Here is a 25,721-nt window from a genome sequence, read left to right as displayed (position 1 = left end):
GTTGACCAGGATGGTCTCGATCTCTTGACCTCGTGATCCACCCGCCTCGGCCTCCCAAAGTGCTGGGATTACAGGCTTGAGCCACTGCGCCCGGCGAACTTTGCTTTCAACAGTCAGTGTCCTGATGGGAGAAAAGCGCTAACACAGGCAGTAAACACACTTCTAAACACGCCACTTGGAATCCAGAGTCCTTTGACACACCAGGGTGGTTCTACAACTGGGCTGGGGGCAGGGGGAGGGATCCTGGCCACTGAAAGGCTGGCATTGACACATCAGTGGGAAAAGAAAGATCACTGGCATTTAGGGATTCCTGGAACCTAGTGAACTGGGCAATGAGGCTGCCAGTTCACCCTCTGGCTATAGAGTCGGGTCTTGGGAAGTGACTTTTATGCTAATGGAGGGGAGTAGGCGAGCTAATGAGCAGCTGCTTCTCCTTACTGTGGAAGGTGCTACCTCCAGGCCAGGCACCAGCAATGTCAGTAAATGATCCAAGCGTTCAAGGTGTGGCCTGAACTTAGCGAAGCTGTTTGTGCCACATGAGGGGAAACAGAGGAGGTAGCTGGCTTGTGAGTTATTTAAGGCCATACCAAGCCGGTATGGGCATCCTTGTCTATGTTGAACGGCTTCCGGACTGGTCTATACCTGGTTCTCTGAGAGGTGATATGTGAGGTGAGGGGGCTGGGAGAGCTGTTTAGTGTGGTCTCCAGTGTGAGTGGCTGCAAGCCCTAGCAGGTGTTCTTTCTGGGCATTTAGATGGAGGGTATGTTTAGATCAGAACTAGCACTAATAGCCAACTGACAGTATCATGAGGCCTTCTTCGTACTAATTCACTGAGTCCTTGCAGCCTTATTTGGTGGGTGTTTTTAATTAACCCCATTTTGCACACAGGAAAACTAAGCCAAAGACAGGTCGAATAACTTGCTAGAGGTCCTGTTCATATTGAGAACCAGATTTTGAACCCAGGCAGTATAGCTCCAGAACTTAGGTGCTGACCCACTGCGCTATCATGGTATTTAGCAGAAATGGAATTCAGTGATGGCTAGGTCAGATATATGGGAAAGGAGTAGAGCTCCTTATTTGGCTTGATCTAAGCTCTGGGAGGCAGGGTGAGGGTTGGCTGCAGGCTTAGGAGTGATGAGGGGGCCAGAACCAAGTATCAGAAGTTCAATTGTCTTGTACACAAAAGTGAGGAACCAGAGGCAGCTCGGATACATCTGACTGAGTAATTTGCTTGAGATCTTTGACAGAGTTTTGCCCCAGCTCCGTGCATGATACTTGGGTAATGGAGATGAGGTTACCTCCTGGCCCCTATGATGGCCCCATAGATTCTGGGGGCAAGAGGATTCTGCTCCCTAGGAAGGAGAAAAGGGAAAAAGCTTATAGGTGAAAACAGCACTGCTTTAGAGTCATACAGGCCTGGCTGTGCTTGAAACCTCACCCTAACTCCCATTCGCTGTGTGACTTTGAGAAACTGTTTTAACCTCTCTGAGTCTCAGTGTCCTCATCTGTAAAATAGAGATTATTAGGAGGATTAAATGAGTTAATGAATGCACATTAAATGTGCCTGGGGCATGGGAGGTGTTTGGTTGGTGTAAATTCCCCCTCTCTCCATGCTTGCTTTCTTCTCCTTCTGTCCTGGGAAAATATGATTTGCTGGGAAAAAACAAACAAGAGAAGCAGGGCCTGCAGTCCTCCTCAAATGCCTTGGCAAGGGAGAAGGTTATTTCTGATCCCAGTTGTGCTTGGAGAGGACAAGCGTGCAAGGAGGAGCTGCTGGCCCTGCCTGGCTGCCTCTCTGTGGTGGCAGTCACTCTGGCATTGGTTCTGCCCCAAGAACTGGCACCAGAATCTGTACATGCAGAAAAGATGGGCTGAAATAGCCCTGAAGGGACAACTGGGAGCTCAGGCGGGGAGCTGCACCCTAAAGAGGCTGAGACCAGAGGAGGTAGCCCTGAGGCCCTGACTGGAGAGGAACGACAGAATGGCGACTCCCAGCTGGTGGAGAAGGCCACCCTATCTGCAGAAGCCTAGCCACAGAGGGTCATGGACTCAGCCACAGCCACCTCCTTCCTCTTTTTGCCCTTCATGAGAAAAGCAAACTGGGTGGGTTGTCCCTCTCAGCCTCTGGAAAAGAAAAAGGCTACAAAGAGAAGACTGGTGGAGTGCATTCATTTATTCTTTCATTCATTGGACTAATATTTACTGAGCACCACTTCCCTCCACACGTGTCTCAGTCCACAGGTGCCTTATGCAGGCTCCACTTCACAGACAGCAGACTTTCTAGCAGAGTGGGCTTGGTTAAGTTACTTCTCTGGACTTCAGTTTCTCTTTTTTTTTGGAGACCGAGTCTCACTCGGTCGCCAGGCTGGAGTGCAGTGGCATATCCCTGCTCACTGCAACTTCTGCCTCCCAGGTTTAAGCTATTCTCTTGCCTCAGCCTCATGAGTAGCTAAGACTACAAGTGTGCACCACCATGCCCAGCTAATTTTTGTATTTTTGGTAGAGACAGGGTTTCAGCATGTTGGCCAGGATGGTCTCGATCTCTTGACCTTGTGATCCACCCGCATTGGCCTCTCAAAGTGCTGGGATTACAGGCATGAGCCCGGACTGGACTTCAGTTTCTTTAGCTGTATAATGGGTTAGAAGACACCTACCTGGTATATGACAGGCATGCAACAAATATCGTCTCTCTTCCTTTCCCATCTTCTCCTTTCCAAATGTTTGCTGAGGGAGGGAGGACCTGAGGCTGCCAGTACTCATTTGCATGTGGCTCTGTATAAATGAGGGGTGTCTTTTAAGCTGGAGAGGGGGAAAGCTGCCAGAGGCTCACTTTTGTCTCCAATTGCTCTGCTAACCATGCCTGTTTCAGTATCTAGTGCTGCAAAATGAGGCATCCCCAATATTAGGGGCTTATAGCAACAACAATCAGGCCAGGCACAGTGGCTCATGCCTAAAATCCCAGCACTTTGGGAGGCCGAGGCAAGAGGACCACTTGAGCCCAGGAATTCAAGACCAGCCAGAGCAACAGAGTGAGACTCCATCTCAACAAAAATATCAGCCCAGTGTTGTGGCATGCGCTTGTAGTATCAGCTACTTGGGAAGCTGAGGTAGGAGGATCACCAGAGCCCGGGAAGTTGAGGCTGCAGTGAGTCATGATTGTCCCACTGCACTCCAACCTGGGCAACAGAGCAAGACCCTGTCTCAAAACAACAATGGCAACAGCAATCATTTTATTATTATCTCTCATGGTTCTGTAGGGGTTCACTAAGGGATTCTTGCTCATGATCTCTTGGCCTTTGTTAGAATCAGATGTTTGCAGGAGCAGGAGTCATTCACATGACTGTTATTGATGCTGGCTGTTGGCAAGCACCTCAGCTGCGGCTGTCACCCAGGCACTTACATGTGGCCTCTCTGTGTGGTCCGGGTTTCCTTACAGCATGGCAGTTGGGCTCCAAGAACAAGAGTCCTAAGAGAAGCAGGCAGGAGCAAAAACATGACTTCTGCCACAGTCACAAGTCTGCCTAGATACAAGTGGAAGAAGTATAGACCACATCTCTCAGTGGGAGAATCGTCAGTGTCACATTGTAAGGACCTGTGAGATGGGTTGTCTTTTTGCAAGCCATCTTGGAAAATACAATCTGCCATGCTGCCTAACCAGAACTTCCAAGAGGAAGGCTTGTGACTTGACTCCCAGGGGGTGAAATTGCCCATAAACAGAGAAGCACGGGGTTCTTGAGAAAAAGCTTTGGGTATAAGGAGGAGAGGGAGTTCAGTCACTGCCAAGGTAGTTCTTTTTATTGTTGGGGGGGTGGGCAGGGTCTTGCCCTGTTGCCCAGGTTGGGGTGCAGCGATACCATCATAGCCCACTGTGGCCTCAAACTCCTGAGCTCAAGTGATCCTCTTGCCTCAGCCTCCCAAGTAATTGCAGTGATGCAGTGGCATGATTATAGCTTACTGCAGCCTTGAACTCTTGGGCTCAAGCTATCTTCCTGACTCAGACTCAAGAAGCTGGGACTACACAGGTGCATGCCACTATGACTGGCTAATTAAAAAAATATATATATTATTATTTTTGGCCAGGCACAGTGGCTCACGCCTGTAATCCCAGCACTTTGGGAGGCTGAAGCAGGAGGGTCATGAAGTCAGGAGTTTGAGACCAGCCTGGCCAACATGGTGAAACCCCATCTCTACTAAAAATACAAAAATTAGCTGGGTGTGGTGGTGGGCACCTGTAATCCCAGCTACTTGGGAGGCTGTGGCAGGAGAATCATTTGACCCCGGGAGGCAGAGGTTGCAGTAAGCCAAGATCTCGCCATTATACTCCAGCCTGGGCAACAGTGTGAGGACTCAGTCTCAAAAAAAAAAAATTTTTTTTGTAGAGATGGGGTCTCACTTTGTTGCCCAGATTATTCTCAAACTACTGGCTTCAAGTGATCCCCCTGCCTCAGTCTCCCAAAGTGTGGGGCTACAGGCATGAGCCACTGTGCCTGGTTTGTATTTTTTTTTTTTTTAATTCTTCAACTACACCAAATCAGATAGGCAATTTGTATTTTCTAAAAAGTTTTGTACTTAATATTTTAAAATTTGTTTATTTATTTGAGATAGGGTCTTGCTCTGTCACCCAGGCTGGAGTGGAGTGATACCATCAAAGCTCACTGCAGCCTTAAACTCCTGGGCTAGGTTATCCTCCTGCCTCAGCCACCTGAGTAGCTGGGACTACAGAAGCACACTGCTGTGCCTGGCTAATTTTTTTTTTTAATTTTTTGTAGAGATTGGATCTCACTATGTTGCCCAGGATGGTTTTGAACTCCTGGGTTCAAGTGATCCTTTCACCTTGGCTTTCCAAATTGCTGGGATTACAGGCATGAGCTACACACAGTACCCAGTCCAAGAGAATTCTGAAAAGTGTGATTCCAGAATTGGATTAGATTCTCTTACAGGGCACTGGGAAGGAAATCGGAGAAAGGGAGAAATAAGAGAGCCTTGCATTGTGGGAATGTGGTAGGTTTTGGAAAGAGTATCTGATCTTTGTCTTGTGCTACTCTGCTGTTCTTCCAGAGGACCTACTGGAGCTCAGGGGATGGAGAATGACATGGGTCAGAGGTCAGTGGGCACTGACCCTAGCTCCAGGGGAGGGTGGCTTTAGTCTTCTGCCCACATCCCTGTTTCACTGCAAAGTGGATGGCCATTCCTAAGCACCAGGAGGAGATAGGCTGCTCTCGTCTCTGATATGCCTGGAATAAGCCCACCTCCTGCATAAACAGAAATCATCACACATGCCCACAGTTCCACCGAGTCCTAAAAACTAAATAAATATGAGAGTGAGTTTGGAATTAATCTGAAAAAAATTCTCTAGGTGGAAATGGATTGAAATCTATGGAAATACATATGATTACTCGCCCTATAGAAAACAAGAGAGGGAACCATCCCTGCTCTACTCTCCTGTGAATGAGGCAGAGATTAATCTATTGAAATCAAATGTATAAATTATACATGGATGGGAACTGGCTCAGGGATAAGGTGTCTGATAGGGTGCTGATGGAAATGAAAATGAGGCTTGAAAGATCAATTCTGCTTTTGAATCAGCTCCAGTCCTGCCAATGCCCCTGGGCCTGCCTGGCAGAAAACACCCTGACTTATCAAATTAGAAAACACCCCATCCCCAAGCCTTTGAAACATGTACCTTCAAAGTAATAGCTAATGTTTTGGATGATATTTCTGTGCGTCACCAGGAATAATAAAAAGGCAATAAAAGTTTGAAGGCCCATATTTTTGCTGCCTGATGTCTGATATAAATCAAACCCACCTCTTCAAAGGAGTAGATGGAAAGTTTTATGATGTATCAGTTGCCTGCCAAGGGAAGAGGGGCAGGCCTAAGTCTGGGGACATGTGTGCCTCCCCGTCCAGCCATTACTGTGTGACCTTCAGCCTGTGATTTAGCTACTCTGGGCTTATTGCTGTTCCAGCCATTTATTCATTTATAAACTTGCTTATTCATTCCATCAACTTCATGAGGACCCACCATGTGCCAGGCAATGTGCTATGTACATGTTTGCTGTGCAATAAATATAATCAGTACAAAAATGAATACAGGCTGGGCACAGTGGCTCACACCTGTAAACCCAGTACTTTGGGAGGCTGAGGCAGGAGGATTGCTTGAGCCAGGGAATTTGTGACCAGCCTGGGCAACATAGGGAGACCCCCATCTCTGCAGAAAATTTAAAAATTAGCTGGGCATGGTGGCACACCCTGTGGTCCCAGCTACTCAAGAGACTGAGGTGGGAGGATTGCTTGAGCCCAGGAAGTCGAGGCTGCAGTGAGCTGTGACTGCTCTACTGCCTTCCAGCTTGAGCAACAGAATGAAACCTTGTCTCTAATAATAATGATAATAAAGCAAGGATCTGTCCTCAAGAAGTCCTAGGTTAGAGAAACATAAACAGGTACATTGTAGTAGCACCTTGTTAGTGTTAGCCAACACTGACCAGAGTGTTTGACGATCAGCAGGTTTATAAAGGCATAGAAGTGGTTTTGCCTGACAAAGAGGATTACTCCCTGCTAATGATCATCTGGCCAGAGTTTCACAGTGTGACCTCAGAGAGTCTTTAAGATGACCTCTGCTGAGAAAGTAGCAACAGGAAATAAGCTTAGATTTCAGCAGGACTCATTTAGGTGAAGTAAAAACGAACTTGACCATGCATGTTGTAGGTGGATGAGTGAGATCGTGTTGGCTGATACAGCTCTGTGAGGCCACAGAGCTTCTCTCTATTCCCAGGGCATTGCTTAGCGCCTGGCTCATAGAAGGCACTCCACGTGTTTTTTTTTTTTTTTTTTTTTAAACAAATGAATAAACTAATGCTGCATTACCTGGCCTTAATTCAGGACAGAACAGATTCTGCCTTGCTTGTACAATGAAGGTACAGATTTACATAACAAACTGCCAGGGGAAATATGAGACCTGTCCCTGACTGTGATGTTGTTGTCTGCACCCATTTGAACTAAATGGCTCACTCCGTTTAAAAAATGGTGTCACTGCGGGTATAATATGCATCCAGCAAAGTGCATACATCTGAAGTAAACAGCTGGATAATTTTATTTTTAAGAGACAGGGTCTCACTCTATCCCCCAGGCTGGAGTGCAGTGGCGCAATCATAGCTTACTGAAGCCTCTAACTCCTGGACTCACCGTGATCTGCCCACCGCAGCCTCCTGAGTAGCTAGGACTACGGGTGTGGGCCACCATACTCAGCTAATTTTTAAAGTTTTTGTAGAGACAGGGTCTTACTATGTTGCCCAGGCTGGTCTCAAACTCCTGGGCTCAAGCAATCTTCCTGCCTCCTAAAGTGCTGGGATTATAGGCATAGACACTGTACCTGACCAGCTTGATAATTTTTTCCAGAGGAACATACCATGTGACCACTCCAAGAACAAGATCTAGAGCATTCCTGCTCCCTACAAGCCTCTTCATGCCCTTTCCAGTCCCTTAGAGGAAACCACAACTCTGACTTTTCTTTCTTTTTTTTTTTTTTTAGAGACTGAGTCTCACTCTGTCACCCAGGCTGGAGTGCAGTGATGGAAAAGCGATTCTTCTGCCTCAGCCTCCCGAGTGGCTGGGATTATAGGTGCATGCCACCATGCCCAGTTAATTTTGTATATTTAGAAGAGACGGGGTTTCCACCATGTTAGCCAGGCTGATGTCGAACTCCTGACCTCTGGTGATCCGCCCGCCTTGGCCTCCCAAAGTTCTGGGATTACAGGCATGAGCCACCATGCCTGGCCAACTCTGACTTTTCTAAGTTTTTTGGTAGATTCTACCTCCATGTACCTATCTTGTATGAAAAGGGAAAAAAAAAAATTAAATTCATCTTTGTTCCAGGAAAAAAAAAATTAACAGGTTGATTTTTCCTTCCTGACATTAGAAAACGTAGAATCATTAAATGTCAGTTCTAGAAGGGCCTTAGCACATCTAGGTCAGAGGCGCCTTACCTTTTTAAGAAGTAGGACTTCTTTTCAACATCAGGTTATTCCATGAGCCCCACGAGAGAGAGAGTTTTTGCATTTTTAGTGTTTTTGGATTGAGAAAACATTGACCAGTGGTTACCAGGGCTGGCGAGTGGGGAAGGGAGGAATGGGAATTAGTGTATAATGGGTTCAGAGTTTCTGTTTGGGATGATGGAAAGTTCCTGGAGACTCCTGATGGTGATGGTTGCACAACAATGTGAATGTACTTAACTCTCTGGAACCAGACACTTATATAAATGCTGAAAATGGTCAATTTTATGTTATACATATTTTACCACAATAAAAAAATTTTTAAAAATGGCTGGGCATGGTGGCTCACGCCTGTAATCCCAGCACTTCGGGAGGCCGAGGCGGGTGGATCACCTGAGGTCAGGAGTTCGAGACAAGCCTGACCAATATGGTGAAACCCTGTCTCTACTAAAAATACAAAAATCAGCTGGGTGTGGTGGTATGCGCCTATAGTCCCAGCTACTGGGGAGGCTGAGACAGGAGAATTGCTTGAACCTGGGAGGCAAAGGTTGCAGTGAGTTGAGATTGAGCAACTGCGCTCCAGCCTGGGCAACAGAGTGAGACTGCATCTCAAAAAAAAAAAGTTAAAGGCCGGGCGCGGTGGCTCACGCCTGTAATCCCAGCACTTTGGGAGGCCGAGGCAGGTGGATCACGAGGTCAAGAGATCGAGACTATCCTGGTCAACATGGTGAAACCCCGTCTCTACTAAAAATACAAAACATTAGCTGGGCATGGTGGCATGTGCCTGTAATCCCAGCTACTCAGGAGGCTGAGGCAGGAGAATTGCCTGAACCCAGGAGGCGGAGGCTGCGGTGAGCCGAGATCGCGCCATTGCACTCCAGCCTGGGTAACAAGAGCGAAACTCCGACTCAGAAAAAAAAAAAAAAAAAAAAAGTTAAAAAAGACCAGCACTTTGGGATGCTGAGGCGGGCAGATCACGAGGTCAGGAGATCGAGACCATCCTGGCTAACACAGTGAAACCCTGTCTCTACTAAAAATACAAAAAATTAGCCGAGTGTGGTGGCAGGCCTCTCTAGTCCCAGCTCCTCCGGAGCCTGGAGCAGGAGGTTGCAGTGAGCCAAGATCATGCCACTGTACTTCAGCCTGGACAACAGAGAGAGACTCCACCTAAAAAAAAATGTTTTTTTAATAAATAAATAAATAATAAAATAAGGTAAAGCGTCATTAAAAAATGACCAAACTTCCTATGATTTCAGTGACTGCTTTAAAAATAAGTGTTTATTTTATTAAAAACCATCAATTCTATGCTCATTTGAAAAACAGTAGTATATGTAAGCATCAGAGCTATTTTTTCCCCACCCACAGACAGTGTACAGTGCACGCAAAGTTTCTAAACCTTAGCAATGCCCTTAGGACCCCTGCCTTTTCCCAGTGTCTGAGTTACACAGATTAAGATGAACTGATGATTCCAACACTCTTATCCCTCAGTTGAAGAGAGAGAAGTGACTTACCAGGGTCACATAGCCCACTTATAGCAAAGCTAGGATAAGACTTCCAGGCTGGGCACGATGGCTCAAGTCTGCACTGCTTTGGGAGGCAAAGGCAGGAGGATCACTTGAGCCCAGGAGTTTCAGACCAGCCTAGGCAACCACAGGAAACCCGTCTTTACAAAAAAATGTAAAAATAAGCCCGGCATGGTGGCACATGCCCATAGTCCCAGCTACACAGGAGGCTGAGATGGGAGGATCACTGGAGTCTAGGAGGCAGAGGTTGCAGTGAGCCGAGATTATACCACTGCACTCCAGCCTGGGACAGAGTGAGACCCTGTCTCAAAAAAAAAAAAAAAAAAAAAAAGACTTCTGGGCTCAGGTCCCTCCAGCAGTTGCTCTGGTCTCTGGTCTCTACGCCCCCTCTGTGCAGAGACCAGCTGATGACCACACACACTGAGCCCTTCCAGACACTTAACTAGAAGTGATGACCAGCAAGGTGTTCTTTACTTGCCTGCTCCATCAAGGCAGGAAGTAGGATATACAACCAAGGAATAGGGCCTCCTGATGTCTTTGTAATTTGACCCTGAAGCTCAGTGGGTGCTGGTTCAGGCTCATTCTTCTCATCAAGGCTATGTTATGGCTCCTGTGAACAAGGACAGATGCACTCGGAGGCCCAAGTTCAAAGCTGCAGACTGGGAGTCCAGTTTCAGAATAGAGGTGCTGTCTGAGGCGAGAGTGGGTGCCTTGGCTATTTTGGCAAGAGCTGACAATGAGGAATTCTTCTCTTGCACAAGCTGTGCAGAAGCATTTTGTGCTGTGGGCTGTCCTGCCCCCGCCTTTCCCTTCCCCAGGCTTGGTGGATGCCACTGCTCCCCAACCCCCTCCCTGACACTGCTAACGACATCCAATTAATTCAGCATAATTTGGTTCATTACAAGCCCTTAGGTTGGCAAGTGTTTTTTTCTCAGAGTGCAGAGCTGCCTTCCTAGGCTTTCTCAAAGGGACAAGGCTCTGAGTCAGGGAGGGGAGAGAGGGCAGAATCCTGCTGTATCTGCCCAGCTGGGTACCAAGGAGATGTTGGATGCTGGATACAGGCTGGGCTGTGCTCACCCCAGCAAATCACAGACTTTCTTGCGCCCCCACACCCCTGGTTAAAAATATGATGAAAATGGGGACATGGTGAGACACCCCAGCAGAAACATCAAACCATCCTTGGGTCCTGCCAATAGGCACCAGCCTTGTGGGGCTGGCGATGTCAGTTCTATGCTGAGTGGGCCCCTACTTGATGACTGTGGGAGCCTGTTCCTGTAGGGGCCTGTGGGAAAGGAGGCCCCTGCTGTGGCCAAGACCCAGCCATGCTCAGCTGACCGCTGGCAGGGTCTGCTCCTTGGGCCTGGTCTTCAGTGAGGGAGAAAACACTTGGGAGAACCTGCAGCTGCACACACGGGGTGGAGGCATGGAAGGGAAGCTGGACCATGGGAGCAAAGCACCAAGGAGGGCTTGCAGAATCAGGCAGGCCAGGACTGGACTCACTGCCTGTGGCTTGCCCTCTTTGTGGCTGTGGCCTCACTGATGATCTTTACTGTCTTTGATCATAAACAGCACATTTCTAATGCCTCCCTCATTCATTGGGATTATGAGAATGAGCAGGATGATGGGAGGCCGTCAATGTCAAGGTCAAGGGAAGAGGTTCAGCAGCCAGACAGCCTGGGCTGCAATCCTGGCTCCACCACTCCCGTGTGATGTTGGGCAAGTCACTTCACCTCCTTAAGCCTCAGTTTCCTCATCTGTGAAATGAGGAAATATTAATAATTGTATCTGTTTCCTAGGAGTGTTGAGGGTTCAACCAGAGCTTGGAAGGACCCTGGCACACAGTAAATGCATAGGATATTATTACTGTTCTTAATGATGTGGGTAGAGCACCCAGCACCCTGCCTGGAACTTCACAAAGGCTTTGACATCAGCCTCTCTCCCTGGTGACTTAAATTTCTCATTTACAAAATAGGGATGTTGGCCATGTGAGATGGCTCACGCCTATAATCCCAGCACTTTGGGAGGCTGAGGCAGGCAGATCACAAGGTCCAGAGATCAAGACCACCCTGGCCAGTATGGTGAAACTGTCTCTACTAAAAATACAAAAATTAGCCGGGAATGGTGGCACGTGCCTGTAGTCTCAGCTACTCAGGAGGATGAGGCAAGATAATCGCTTGAACCCTGAAGGCGGAGGTTGCAGTGAGCTGGGATTGCGCCACTGCTCTCCAGCCTGTGTGACAGAGTGAGACTCCGTCTAAAAAATAAAAAAATAGGGATATGAATTTCTACCTAGCTCAGTGAGGCTCTTCCAGAAAACCTTTCCAAGCACTCTCCTTCTAGCCTAGGAGAACATGATTTTCCTCCCCTGCTTCACAGCAAGGATGCACACTTCCACTGGGACCCTGAACATGTAGGTTTCTGTGTGTTACTCTCCTCTCAGAGCAGGAACTGTGAGGACTGCAGCATCCCCGTGTCCCTGCATCACACCTAGTGCCTGATGTGTGGGAGACACTCGGTGAGGGTCTGCAGAGTGAGCCACTGTGGGTGCCAGGGCTGTGCCAGCGGGATGTGGAGGAGGACACATGTCAGATGAGCAACAAGGTGCCTGTGTGGTGGTAGTGGCCGCCCTGCGGAACAGGGAGCAGCAGGGCTTATGCTTGCCGGGGCCTCCAGCCTCTGTTCCAGAAACTGGAGTTTTTTTTTTTGTTTGTTTGTTTTTGAGACGGAGTTTCACTCTTGTTACCCAGGCTGGAGTGCAATGGCGCGATCTCGGCTCACCACAACCTCTGCCTCCCGGGTTCAGGCAATTCTCCTGCCTCAGACTCCTGAGTAGCTGGGACTACAGGCACGTGCCACCATGCCCAGCTAATTTTTTGTAGTTTTAGTAGAGACGGGGTTTCACCATGTTGACCAGGATGGTCTTGATCTCTTGACCTCGTGATCCACCCACCTCGGCCTCCCAAAGTACTGGGATTACAGGCTTGAGCCACCGCGCCCGGCCGAAACTGGAGTTTCTGAAGCCCTAAGATGCAATGGAGAGAGGGAAGGAGAATTGGGATGGAACAGAGGGAAGAATTATGCAACTATCCTTTCCCTGCTCATTTCCTAACCCCCCACCCCACCCTCCACCCTTGGTTAATCATCAAGTCTACAACATTAAAATCTCCAGGGGAGCTGTTATAAATCTGAAATGCCCAGACCTCTCTCCAGACCAATTAAATCAGAAATCCCTGGGGGTGAGACCCAGGCGTTCCTATTTTCTTTTCAAGTCCTCAGGTGATTCCAGTGTGCAGCCAAGGTTAAAAATATCAGATCACTTTGGGAAAGACATGGTTTCAGAGTCTCAGGAACTACAGGATTGAGTGATGTGTCTTGGCAGCCCCATTGATTTCAGGCTTCCAGCATTGTTGTTTTAGAGTAGCACCTAGAGAATGACTGATACTTACTGGGCATCCATTATCCACAAAGCCCTGGCTGGGTGCTGAAGGGAATATAGCAATAACCCACAGAAAAACCCAGAATAAACAACATTTAGTAACTGCCTGTTGTATGCCAGACACTTAGCAGACATCTGCTAGTCCTTACAAAAATTCACAAATTTCTCACCCCCATTTTAGAGATGAAGGAGATAGCAGACATATTTACCGTCATGTACCCCAGGCTGCTTACTGCAAACATCTGTGGGTTCTTTGTTTTGTTTTGCTTTTTGTTTTCTGGTCAAGGGAGCATGCGAGGACACTCACAGAATAAGCTAGAAACATCCTCAACCAAAGATGGGTGAGAGTTGGTGGACAAACATCCTAGTTCTTCACCTCTTGGCTGGGAGAGCTCTGAGATGTATTCTACACAAGTGAGCTCAAACTTTCCCGCACATTAGATCACCCGGGGGTGTAAAAAAAAAATAACAACTTGGTGCCCAGGCTATATCCCAGACCAATTAAATCAGAATCTCTGTGGATAGAACTCCAGCATCCATTTTTTTTTTTTTTTTTTTTTTGAGACGGAGTTTCGCTCTTGTTACTCAGGCTGGAGTGCAATGGCGCGATCTCGGCTCACCGCAACCTCCGCCTCCCGGGTTCAGGCAATTCTCCTGCCCCAGCCTCCTGAGTCGCTGGGATTACAGGCACGCGCCACCATGCCCAGGTAATTTTTCGTAGTTTTAGTAGAGACGGGGTTTCACCATGTTGACCAGGATGGTCTCGATCTCTTGACCTCGTGATCCACCCGCCTCGGCCTCCCACAGTGCTGGGATTACAGGCTTGAGCCACTGTGCCCGGCCCAGCATCCATATTTTTAAAATCTCCCTGATGATTGCAACATTCAGCCCGGTTAGGAAAGGGTATTCTACAGTCCCCCAAAGTTACCCAGTGGGATTGAACTTCAGTAGCCCAGTGTGGCGACTTGATGAGTAATGCTCCCTATGGGGGGTTCTTTCCTTTCCCTGTCTCATCTCCCACTTTGTCTGCCTGCACTTCCTGGAATCACCTCCCAATAAACTTCAGCTATCATGTCCTGGTTTCAGGGTCTGTTCTGTGGGGATCAAAGGAAGCTGAGATCTGGAAAGGTGAAGTTCCTTGCTAAAACCTCATAGCCAGGACATGGCAGAACCAGCATTTGAATTCTTGCTTTCCACAGACTTTGTGGTATGATGGGAGAGCCAGATATTCAGAAAGCCACATTATAGGACAAAAGGAAATGAAAGATCAAAGGGATGTTGAAACAGATGCCTGAGGAGGATTCAAACAAACCAAACCTGCCACCGAATGTGACTGGGAGTCAGGAAAGTCTTCGTAAATTTGGAATCATTTATGCTGGTAAATGACAGGGATTTCCTGACATGGAGCTGTGGGGCCAGGACATTGCCAATCAGTGTTGGACCAGCAGGAGCAGAGGCCCAGAGATGGAGCACAGAACAGGCTTGTACGAGTGAGTGGTCAGCTGGGATGTGATATGAGCTGGCACTAGAGGAGGCAGATGGTGGGACTGGGTGGTCCCTGAACATCAGGAGTTTCTCCATTCTCTCAGTCTCCTGGGTCCTGCCTTAACCTTCCATGTTGGATTTGGCATGACTGGGTAAGAGTCTTCTCTCTGGAATCTTTTTTTTTTTTTTTTGTACCTTAAGTTCTGGGGTACATGTGCAGATCTTGCAGAATTGTTGCATAGGTACACAGATGCCATGGTGGTTTGCTGTCTCCATCCCCCCATCATCTACATCAGGCATTCCTCCCAGTGTTATCCCTCCCCAACCTCCCTGCCCCCCACTGTCCTTCCCCTAGCCCCCTACCCCTCTCCTTTTTTTGGGGTTGGGGGAACAGGTTCTCACTGTATTACCCAGGCTAGAGTGTAATGTTGCCATCATGGCTCACTGCAGCCTGATCACCTGTGCTCAAGTGATCCTCCCACCTCAGCCTCCTGAGTAGCTAGGACCACAGGTGAGTACCACCATGCCTGGCTGATATTTATTATTTTATTTTATTTGAGACGGAGTCTCACTCTGTTGCCCAGGCCGGAGTGCAGTAGTGTGATCTCGGCTTACTGCAACTTCTGCCTCCTGGGTTTAAGCAGTTCTCCTGCCTCAGCTTCCTGAGTAGCTGGGACTACAGGCACATGCAACCATGCCCAGATAATTTTTTGTAGTTTTAGTAGAAACCAGGTTTCACCATGTTAGCCAGTATGGTGTTGATCTCCTGACCTCGTGATCCACCCGCCTCGGCCCCCCAAAGTGCTGGGATTACAGGCATGGGCCACCATGCCCAGCCACTCTCTGGAATCTTTTACCCCAACTGTGAGGGCAAGGGGCTAACTCAAAGCTGTGTCCAGGGATATGGGTGGGAGGGAGAGAAAAAGGTAGACCAATGTCAAGTCCTGATGGTGAACCTGAGCTGCTCATAAAGGAAACATCCTACATGGACAGGGTGGCAGGCGTTGGGGGTCCATCTGGTCCCCACCCTCCTCTGCCCCTTCACCACCCACCATCTGCTGCTCCCTGTACTCAATGTCTGAAAGGCCGAGCCTGCTCTTGCCACCCGGCCTTTGCTCCTTTCTTCAATTCTCAGAATGCTCCCTTTTCCCCGTCATTCAGAATTCTGCTCCAAACTCACCTTGGAGAGGCTTTCCTGGGCTACCTCCCCCTTTCCCTCGTCCCCTCTTCACAGGTTCTCCCACATCACCTCATTTTCTTCCTTTACTGCACCTAACACATCTGAGGTTCATCTTGAGTCTGTTTCTGTTGGTTTCCTTATCCTGTCAGGCTTTCCTTCCAGGCTGCATTGGAGTAGGCAGGAGGCTCTGTCTCTGTCACGTACGTCTGTCCCCTCTGCTCCTAGAACAGTCAATGACTGAACAGGGCAGGCCCAGAGAGCTGTGCAGTGGGGGTCTGGGTGAATTCTGGAGGGTGGGATGGAGGGCATTGCCTTTGCTCTGCCATGCTGCATTGGGGATGTTGATCTGTGCTCAGGCAGCCAGGCTGGCCCAAATGAGCAGTGCTTAACAGTGGGCAATCAATACAGATTGGGGAGCTAAATCAGGTTAAGACCCATCTCTCCGGGGTTGGTGTCAGGCCATAAATAGCTTCACAGCAGTCCAAGGTCAAGGGTGTGGCTCTCACCCAACTCCCACCTCCACTGCCTACACAGGGCCCCTCCTGCCAGCCCAGGGAGCCCACTGGCCTGTGCACGTGTGCTCCAGGCTGTTGCTTTTCTCCTGCCCTGCTTCCCTCTCATCTCACGCACTAGAATGTCCTTTCCTTCTGCATTTTATTTCTGTATCCAAGGTCTGAGGTGGTCACGCACACATTGACATTTAAAGACCCAGCCGAGAAATCAATCAGTGTGGTCTGTCCTTCAGCACCTCATGTGGCTGAGCCAGGCCTTGTGTGGCTCACACCCTATTGATTTACAATGGTAGCCATGGATGCTGAAATGACAAGTGGGACTTGGTCTGGGAAAAATAGGAGGCAGTGTATCAGAATGGTCAGGAGCCTTGAGGACCATCCTGCCTGGATTTGAATTCCAACCTCTGTGATTTGCTGGCTGTGTGACCTGGGCCACTTGCTCAACCTCTCTGAGTCTCAGTGAATGGGAGATGACTGACATCTACACCACAGGACTGCAGTGATGATAGGGGGTGCTGATAGACATAAAGCACAGAGAATGAGGTCTGTGACACAGTGCTATGTAAATGCTGGCAATTGTTATGGTCTTCAGACTGAGGATAGAAACATATCCCAAGATTGTTATGAGGATGAAATGAAATAACTCACACGTAATCCCACTTACCATGATACGAACACTCAATAGATATTAGCCGAGCCTGCAACTTAAGGGGATACAATCTGGAGGATATAGGCCAAGGATAAATGTCCCCCGAAAGGACAGTAATCATTAGGAACAAAGAAGGATTGAATTTGTGAATTCACAAACCACTCAACTTTTCAGGAGGATGGCTCTCAGGCAGAGTGAGGTGTGCTTGCTGTGGGGCTGCCTGGAGTCAGGCAGTGTGAAGCTGCTTTGCCCCAAGGAGCTTGTCCCGTCTGCGGTGAGACGAAAGACCATCTGGGCTCAGGGGTCATGAGTCCTCATGTGACTCCTGGAGCCAGATTAGTGAGCCGTGGGAGGTAGAAATCCTCCCCAAGGAACTCTGGGCTCTCAGCCTCAGATACAATGTCCTTTTTATATCTATCGTATGCCTGGGGCCAGGACCTGATCATATGCCTGTTTGGATTGAGGGCAAAGGGGAAAGAGGGCTGGAAGGGAGTGGATTAAGAATTACCCAAGTCCCAGAAACATGACCAGAGGTTACCCTCAGGACTGGAATGTGGCAAAAGAAAAGTGGGATCCGTGCCTGGGGAGAGGCTACGTTGGCAGGAGGAAGAGAGGAACCAGTGGTGACTGAACTCTGGAATGTGAGTTTTACATACATCTCAGGGAGCTGTGTCTGAAGTCTGAAGTCTGGAGTCTGTAGTCTGAAGGCACGAAGCTAATAAAGAGAAGAGCTGGGATTTGAACCTAGGTTCATAGATTCCAAAGACTGTTTCCTCATGGATGGTGCTGGTTGGTACCCTGATGGAATGGAGACAGAACAGAAAATCTGCCAGGGATACCCACCCTTATGTAAGGGGAGGGTAGATGCCAGTATTCAGGCCATTAGAGAATAGAATTCTCTTTTTTGTTGTTGTTGTTGTTGTTTTTTGAGACTGAGTGTCACTCTTGTAGCCCAGGCTGAAGTGCAATGGCACAGTATGTTGTGGGCCAAGGCTAGTGTGGCCACAGCTTTGTAGAGGATGCCTTGAGATGCTCTGCTGTCTAGATTACTAGACTGTCTTTGTTTTGTTTTTGAGACAGGGTCTTGCTCTGTTACCCAGGCTGGACAAGAGTGTAATGGCATAATCACTGCTCACTGCAACCTCTGCCTCCCAGGCTCAAGTGATCCTCTCACCTCAGCATCCCAAGTAGCTAGGACTACAGGCGCACACCACCATAGCTGGCTAATTTTTGCATTTTTTGTAGCAGCGGAGGTGGAGTGGGTGGTGGTTGCCATGTTGCCCAGGCTGGTCTCGAACTCCTAGGCTCAAGCGATCCTCCTGCCTCAGCCTGCCAAAATGTTGGGATAACAGGAGTGAGCCACCATGCCCGGCCTCCCTAGACTCATTCTGCACTCACCTTCAGATTATAATTTAGTTCCTGGGAATCTTTCTAGCAGAAAGAGGTGTCCCACCTGCAGATACACAGGTTCCTCTTGCTGATAACACTTACTTCTCTTCATGAGTGACGAGGCTTGGGCTATGTGACAATGTGGGTTAGAGGAAAGAGTATGGATTTTAGAGTCCGATTGGCTTTTCCGTGCATTAGCCTGCAAATTCCTTAACCTCTCTAAATTTCTATTTCCTTCCTCATTGGTAAGATGGGGTTTAAAAAGACTCACCTGAGGGAGCTAATGCAAGTGATGGCAGGCACCTGTAATCCCAGCTACTTAGGAGGCTGAGACAGGAGAACCACTTGCACCTGGGAGGCAGAGATTGCAGTGAGCTGAGATCGTGCCACTGCACTCCAGCCTGGGAGACAGAGCAACACTCCATCTCAAAAAAAAAAAAAAAAAAAAGAAAGAAAAGAAAAGAAAAAAGAAAGAAATGCCTAATCCAATAGGGACTCAACAACTGGTTAGATATTTTTAAGCAGATTGACATTCTAATCTGGCAATCATTCTTTTCTGAGTTGGTCTCTCAGCTATTGGGTAGCAACAGAATAAGGATGAGAATTTCATCAGGTTCCAGAGATCTAGGCTCGAGATGCTGACCCTTGAGGGTGCCCTCAGAGAAGCCACCGGGTGGGCTAGCCTTGACTTTGCAGAAGTGCAAGCCTAGTAGGTCATGGTGGTGAGGGTCACTGGGGGTGGGATGATTATCTGGAGGGGGAGGAGGTGGTCTGAGGTGGCTGGTGAAGGCACAGTATTGGAGATGGGTAACTGAGGGCCAGAGAGCCTGAGTCCCCAGTTCTGAGAAGACTCCAGGAAGCCAACCAAGCTGAAGGCAGGATGCCTGGTACTCAGGAGTGGCAGGAAAGCCACAGGCTGAACTAGACTAGCTCCCTCCCCACCAACCACCTGCTGTGTAAAAACAGATCCCTGGCCCATCATTGAAAATTCTCTCCACAGCCCCAGCAAAGCACCAATCTCCATTCTGTCTCTATGAATTTGTTTATTCTGGATATTTCATATAAATGAAATCATATAGCACATAATCTTTTGTGTCTGGCTGCTTTCACTTAGCATAAAGTTTTTAAGGTTTATCCACAATATAGCATGTATCAATACTTCATTCCTTTTTATGGCTGAATAATATTCCACTATATATATATATATATATATATGCCACAATTTGCTAAACCACTCTTCTGTGGATATACATTTGAGCTGTTTCCACCTTTTGGCTATTGTGGATAAACATGCCTGGTCAGGTACTGGGTTGGGTATTGGTTTTTAATTATTTCGGGTATATACCTTGCAGTGTAATTACTAGATTATACAGTAATTCTATGTTTAACTTTTTGAGAAACCACCATGCTGTTTTCTACCGCACCTGAAACATTTTTCATTCCAATTAATACAGTCTTAAGGTTCCAAAGATATTGTGTATAAAAGAGCAAAATATAAGCTATTAAACTTTGTTTTCTTTCTTATTTATTTATTTATTTATTTTAAGATGGGGTTTCACCATGATGGCCAGGCTGGTCTTGAACTCCTGACCTCAGGTGATCCACCCACCTTGGCCTCCCAAAGTGCTAGGATTACAGGTGTGAGCCACCGCGTCCGGCAACTTTTGTTTTCAAAATTGGAAAACTTTAATCATTTCCCTAAAATCTAAACAGGTCCTTGGGCACACTTCCTGGCTGGATCCCGCTTGCTGCACTAGCACAAAGAGCAGGGGCTGGCTGCTCACCCTCCTCCTGCCCCCTCTCACTTGCCCTTCACATACACACTCACTTGTAACTTATTGTTACTGACTTTGAATGGAAGCTTTCAGCTGCTCCATTCTTCCTCTGTTGGTTGAAGGACTGTCAATGCGATGGGAATTACAACCCTAGCTGCTGTTATCTGTGTCGTCTGGCTGGCTGTGTGTTACTGGCTGCACTTCCCAGGAAATTAATCCCCTAAGTGAGGATGGCAAATGATGAAAACCTGGCACATAAATAAGGAGACAGGCAGCACTCCACTGACATGCCTTGGGAAGTGATCAGCTTGTCCCCGTGCACCATATTCTATGTCCCCAAGCTCCAGGGCCATTCATCCACAGGGAAACAGCCAGACTTTATTTATTTATTTATTCATTCATTCATGCATTCAATGAACGTTATGGAATAGAGCACCTATCCTTTGCAGACCGTTCTAGATATTTTTATTAGAGCTGTATTGTGTAAGACATACAATAGAAATATATTTTTTCTTTTTTTTTTTTTTTCTTAAGAGACCAGGGGAGATCGCGAACGCAGTCTCCCACTACCACAAATTATGCAGTCAAGTTTCCCACATTTGGGGAAATTGCAGGGGTCAGCACATCCAGAGTACAACGGATAGGCCTTGCCCTGGGAAAACTACCTTCGTGATCATGGTATCTCCCCTGCCAAGTAAGTATAATAGAAAGACATACTTACCTGGCAGGAGAGATACCATGATCACGAAAGATATTATTGTCCTCAGTTCAAAATGAGAAAATGGAGATTCAGAGAAATTAAGAAATTTTCCCTTAGTCGCACAGCTAGTATGTAGTGGAACCAGGACTTCAAGCTGAATTCCCTAGTGCCTCCCTATCTGTCTCATTTCCTTCTACACTTATTTACTACAAGTTGTATGTGCCAGGTACCCATGGTAGGCACTGAGGATATATCATAGTGAACCAGACAAACAGGCATAAACTCTTTCCTGTTGCTTTTCCATTGCATCCTATGACTCCTGGGCATCATCTCAAACCTATTCAATTTCTTCTCAAATGTTCTTTCTTATGTAATGACCAGTGCAGCACAGACCAAAGAGCTGTGAGATTGAAGATGAATTAAAGTCAGGCCCTGGGGTCATGCCTCCTTGGATATAGACCTAAAATCTCATGATTCCAAATTAGCGAATTTCATCATGCCCTCCCTTGCTCCAAAACCTCCAATGGCCCAGGGCCTACAAATATTTCTGTGACATGAAAAATGGTAAAGACTCAAGTGGGGCTCTCCATGGGAGCTGAACCACGCAGAAAGGTTGAGGAGAGCATTCTAAAAAGTGCTTTTCTGCACATAATGCGAAATTCATGGATAGAGAGGCATCAGCTTGGTGTCAGACTATGGAGGGACGCATTTCTCCAAACTGAGAAGCAAGGCAAGGCTTCCAGACTGAAAGACCATGACTTTCAAGTCAAGGCTAAGGAAAAAAAAAGTCTGAGGCCAGGCGCAGTGGCTCAAGCCTGTAATCTCAGCACTTTGGGAGGCCGAGGCGGGTGGATCATGAGGTCAAGAGATCGAGACCATCCTGGTCAATGTGGCGAAACTCCGTCTCTACTAAAAATACAAAAAATTAGCTGGGCCTGGTGTCACATGCCTGTAATCCCAGCTACTCAGGAGGCTGAGGCAGGAGAATTGCCTGAACCCAGGAGGTGAAGGTTGTGGTGAGCCGAGATGGCGCCATTGCACTCCAGCCTGGGTAAAAAAAAAAAAAAAAAGTCTGAAAGACCAGCTGTCCCTGAATAATGCTGTCAAGACACATACACATCCAGTTCATTTGTGTGTGGCCCCCAGGCCCTCCGTTTATCATCTTTGGTTCAGGTTTTGCATATTCTGGTAAGTTTGTGCTTAGGTTATGCAAGTAAACATATGCTAAGAGGTAGAAATGTTTATTTTAGTGGAAGCATTTATTTTAATAGCTTTATAAATCACACCAGGATTGCATTTATAGCATCATTAAGGATCTGAAGGGGTCACTTAAATGCTTAAGTTAGACATTGCTGCTGCAATTTATGGGAGAGATTATATGCTGTCAAAGGCAGAAGGATGATAAGCTAGATCCCACCTTCCTGCTCCCCCTGCACCCCACATCCTGAAGAGTTATAGACCATGAACAGTAAGTTCTGTTTTTTTTTTTTTTTTTTAGACAGTTTCACTCTTGTTGCCCAGGCCCAGGCTGGAGTGCAATGGCAAAATCTCAGCTCACCGCAACCTCTGCCTTCCAGGTTCAAGTGATTTTCCCGCCTCAGCCTCTTGAGTAGCTGGGATTACAGGCATGTGCCACCACGCCTGGCCAATTTTTGTATTTTTAGTAGAGACGGGGTTTCTCCATGTTGGTCAGGTTGATCTCGAACTTTTGACCTCAGGCGATCCACCCACCTCAGCCTCCCAAAGTGCTGGGATTACAGGCATGCGCCACCACGCCTGGCCAATTTTTGTATTTTTAGTAGAGATGGGTTTCTCCATGTTGTTCAGGTTGGTCTTGAACTCTTGACCTCAAGTGATCCACCTGCCTCAGCCTCCCAAAGTGCTGGGATTACAGGCGTGAGCCACCGCGCCCAGCAACAGGAAGCCTTTATTAGTGTCCTTGAATCATTGCTAGTCTTCTCCTGAGGACTAAAAACTTCAGGATTTGGAGTCTAGAGACCCACAATCTGGGCTTTACACACCATCTGTATAGGGCAGTGGTCCCCAGCCCCTGAGGGACCAGTACCAGTTCATGGCTTGTTAGGAACCAGGCTGTACAGCAGGAGGTGAGTAGAGGGCCAGTGAGCATGACCACCTGAGCTCCGCCTCCTGTCCGATCAGTGACAGCATTAGATTCTCATAGGAGCGCGAACCCTACTGTGAACTGTACATGGGAGGGATCTAGCTTGTGTGTTCCTTATGAGAATCTAATTAAAGCCTGCTGATCTTAGGTGAAACAGTTTCATCCCCAAACCTTTTCCCCCTGCCCCTTGTCTGTGAATAAATTGTCTTCCACAAAACTGGTCCCTGCTGTGAAAAAAGTTGGGGACTGCTGGTATAGGTGACTTTGGTGGAAAAATCACCCATTTCCTTAATTGTAAAAAATAAAATGAAACCAAACAAAAAAATGAACGATAACCACCAGGTTGTGGCTTTGTAAACCATACAGCTTTTGGAATTCCCCCTCCTCACTCCAGAGACTGCTGCTGGGTTTAGGGCTGAGATGAACAGAACCCTCAGAAGGGAGGTGTATCCTGCGACCGCCGTAACAAATGACCACATACTGGAAGACTTGACACAACAAAAATGTATGATCTCATAGCTCTGGAGGCCAGAAGTTTGGAATCAAGGTGTCGGCAGGTTTGGTTCTTTCTGGAGGCTCCAAGGGAAAATCTGTTCCCTGCCTCTCTCCTGGCTTCCGTGGCTCTGCAATCCAATCCTGGAGTGTCCTGGCTTGTAGATGTGTCCCTCCCATCTCTACATCCTGTCTTCACGTGGTTTCCCCCCTGTGTCTCTTTGTCTCCAATGTCTCCTTTCTTTCATCAGGACACTAGTCATTGGATTTAGAACCACCCTAAATCCAGGATAATCTCGTCTCAGATCCTTACCTTAATCACATCTGCAAAGACTCTACTTTCAGATAAGATCACGTTCACAGGTACTGGGGGCTAGGACTCAATTTCACCCACTATAGAAAAGAAAATTTAAATCCTTCCTAAGAGAGGAGGCTAAAATTCATGGCAAGAATAAGGATCTGGACCAGATTAATTTGGGTGGGATGTAAGGGATGAGGATGGGGGGCAGGAGGATAGAGGCAGGATAGAGGTAATTTCACGTGGTACTATCTATGCTGTGTGTGTGTGTGGTGGGGGGTGGCAAAACTAGCAGTTCCTAAAAGCCAGACTGAACCACATACCGCTTGTCTCATGCCAAAATAGGAGTCAAGAATTTAGTAGTGGCCAGGAACCATGGCTCATGCCTGTAATCCCAGCACTTTGGGAGGCCAAGGCGGGAGGATCCCTAGAGGAACTCCCAGGAGTTCAAGACCAGCTTGGGCAATGTGACAAGACCCCATCTCCCACAGAGAAATAAAAAATTAGCCAGGTGTGGTGATGCATGCCTACAGTCCCAGCTATTGGGGAGGCTGGGGCAGGAGGATGGCTTGAGCCCAGGAGTTCAAGGCTGCAGTCAATTATGATTGCACCACTGCACTCTTCTGCTATTTGTTACTCTGCCAGAGACATTTTTAAGGGCAAGAACTCTGAAGTCAGACTGTCTGGGTGCAAATCCAGGCTCTATGATTGTCTTAGTCTATTTTGGTGCTAGAACAGAATACTTGAGATGGACTAATTTACAAAAAATGGAAATTTATTTCTAGAGGCTGGGAAGTCCAAGATCAAGATGCCAACATTTTCTTTTCTTTTCTTTTTTGTTTTTTGAAACGGAGTCTTGCTGTGTTACCAGGCTGGAGTGCAATGGTATAATCTTGGCCCACTGCAACCTCTGCCTCCTGGGTTCAAGTGATTCTCCTGCCTCAGCCTCCTGAGTAGCTGGGACTGCTGTTGTGCACCACCACACCCAGCTAATTTTTGTATTTTTAGTAGAGACGGGGTTTCACACTGTTGGCCAGGATGGTCTCGACCTCTTCACCTTGTGATCCGCCTGCCTTGGCCTCCCAAAGTGCTGAGATTACAGGCATAAGCCACTGCACCCTGTCAAGGTGCCAGCATCTTATGAGGACCCTCTTGCTGTACCATCCCATGGAAGAAGGTAAGAGGATAAGAGAGAAAAAAAGGGGGCAAACTGAAACTTTTATAAGAACATTCCTTTGATAGTGGCATTAATTTATTCACGAGGGCAGAGCCCTCATGGCCTAATCACCTCTTAGAGGTCTCAACCTCTGAATGCCATCACAATGGCAATTAAATATCAACATGAGTTTGGGAGGGACAAACATTTAAACCATAGCAATGACTTTGGGCACATCACTATGTCTAACTTAGGTTGAGTTCCTTGAAACAGAGCCTGAGACAGGATTCCAGTGCGCCTGATTTATTGTGGAAGTGCTTTTGGGAGAAAAGGGGTGAAGAAAGCAGGATAGAGGTAGCAAATGGATCTAAGCAAGAATGTAATCCCAACTAGAGTCTAGCTTTTGCTTGACTCCAGAGCAAAAAATTTTCGAGGGGCAATGGCATCATATAGTTGGTCCTATTTTGCAGTGGTCCTACCCTGCATCAACTAGTCAGTGGCTAAGGGCTGCCATAAGTGGGAGGGGAAGACAGTGTGTAACTTCCTAGGTGAGGCCACTTCTATTCAGCCAGGAGCAATTCTCTGGAAAGGGCGGAAGCTCTAAGTCTTTAGTAGCCAACATTTACAGCTAGGAAAGGGGACTCATAGTGTCCACTACATATAACTTTGAATACTTTAGTTTCCTGAACTACAAAACGGAGCTGGTAATAGTAACTATCTCATATGATTGTTATGCCATTTAAATGTGTTAATATATGTGAAGCTTGCCACATGTACATGTTCAGTAAATCTTAGCTACGATTATTGTACTATTTAATGCTGAGTAATGAACTATCCCAAAATTTAGCAGCTTAACATAATAAACATTTGTTAGATAACTCAGTTTCTGAGGGTTAGAAATTAGGAATAGCTGGCCGGGCGTGGTGGCTCACGCCTGTAATCCCAGCACTTTGGGAGGCCGAGGCGGGTGGATCACGAGGTCAAGAGATTGAGACCATCCTGGTCAATATGGTGAA

General features: G+C 47.4%; 1 non-coding gene across 1 annotated transcript; it reads right to left on the bottom strand.

Moving 5' to 3' along the window:
• Positions 1-20,477: 20,477 nt before the first annotated feature.
• LOC119469634 lies at positions 20,478-20,639 on the bottom strand. Its single transcript, XR_005198474.1, has one exon. It is a non-coding gene; the product is annotated as a U1 spliceosomal RNA (small nuclear RNA).
• Positions 20,640-25,721: the final 5,082 nt, after the last annotated feature.

Source organism: Cebus imitator, unplaced genomic scaffold, assembly GCF_001604975.1.
Source record: "Cebus imitator isolate Cc_AM_T3 unplaced genomic scaffold, Cebus_imitator-1.0 Scaffold751, whole genome shotgun sequence".
In the NCBI taxonomy this organism is placed as follows: domain Eukaryota; kingdom Metazoa; phylum Chordata; class Mammalia; order Primates; family Cebidae; genus Cebus; species Cebus imitator.
Note: the sequence above shows the minus strand (reverse complement) of the source record. Positions and strands in the feature narration are given on the sequence as shown.